The sequence below is a fragment of the Aplysia californica genome, unplaced genomic scaffold (assembly GCF_000002075.1).
Source record: "Aplysia californica isolate F4 #8 unplaced genomic scaffold, AplCal3.0 scaffold00550, whole genome shotgun sequence".
Taxonomy (NCBI): Eukaryota; Metazoa; Mollusca; class Gastropoda; order Aplysiida; family Aplysiidae; genus Aplysia; species Aplysia californica.
The window spans coordinates 323,915-325,060 of record NW_004797820.1 but is presented as its reverse complement, the minus strand read 5'-3'; the positions used below and the strand labels follow the sequence as shown (position 1 = coordinate 325,060).

Below are 1,146 nucleotides of genomic sequence, written 5' to 3'. Positions count from 1 at the left end.
CATTACTGTGCTTGAACAGCAACAGGAAACTGCTGCTTTTTCTTTCCTAATCCTTACTATCGTCATTTTCTTTTCTATGTTTGTCACACTCTTGTGACTTGCTATTTTCGGGGTGCCATGGTAGTCGAAGCAGACTTTGTCCTGTTGAAGCAAGAGAGGTGAGAAGAGTAAATGTGATTCCTTGTAAGGACTTCTCTGTTGACATCCACCCCTTGGAGTAATATGACTTAATGCAGTACAACAGTCTTGTACATGTACTATGTTCGCTTTAGCCATTGGGGGAATCTGGTCGGGTCGGGTCGGTTTGCTAGCCAGATTGAGGGCGCAAAGCGGCTATCGTGGCACAAGCTCATCGCACCCGACTAGTCATCTAAAAAACAAACGCCTTAGTTTTCAGGCAACGAGTCGGGTGATCGACCCGACCGGACCCAACCCGCAATGGGCACCCGGTATTACAAATTTTATCTGACCCGTGTGGTCGTTTTTGAGTTAAAACGGCGTGGAGACATTGATGCGTTTTAGAAACTACGACTGCACATTTTTTTTTCAAATGACCCCTGGGGGGGGGGGGGGGGGGAGTATCTTGGGAGTATCTTCGGAGTATCTTGGGAGTATCTGATAAAAATACATTTAAAGTTAAAGATATTATTCTACCCCAACGTTAGTCATGATTTATGTCATATAGCTGCCTTAGAATTACAAAGTTCTGTCTGACATTTTAAATCCTTTTGTAAAGTTACTATGGCCATGAGATCAGACACCAGATAATGTTCTATCTGCGCTATCAAAATCGTAAGACTATTCTGAGTCGTCATCAAGATACTCAAAGAATTGCATTCGAAAAAGCTTGACGTTTTGTGAAGCTCAATTTGTTTACGTCAAATTTCCTCAAAATTTGGTAGATCTACATATACTGAGCAGAAAGAACTTTGTGATTCTTAGGTTATGAGGTATTCATAATCCTGCACTACATAACACTATATGTGCCCAGGCTACAAACGAAGGGGATCAGAACAATAAAGAGTCTAATTAAGTCACGTAGAGGTGGTTTGGAAACAAAGCAAACGACAACAATAACAACAACAACAACAAAAACAACAACAACAACAACAACAACAACAACAACAACAACAACAACAACAACAA

The 1,146-nt window shown here is 41.1% G+C and overlaps 1 protein-coding gene across 1 annotated transcript in view; it reads left to right on the top strand.

Annotated features, from left to right (window-relative positions):
* The window catches only part of LOC101846911 (neuronal acetylcholine receptor subunit beta-3-like), a 14,600-nt gene that overhangs the window by 4,118 nt on the left and 9,336 nt on the right, over positions 1-1,146 (top strand). The gene's annotated exons all lie outside the window — the stretch shown is intronic.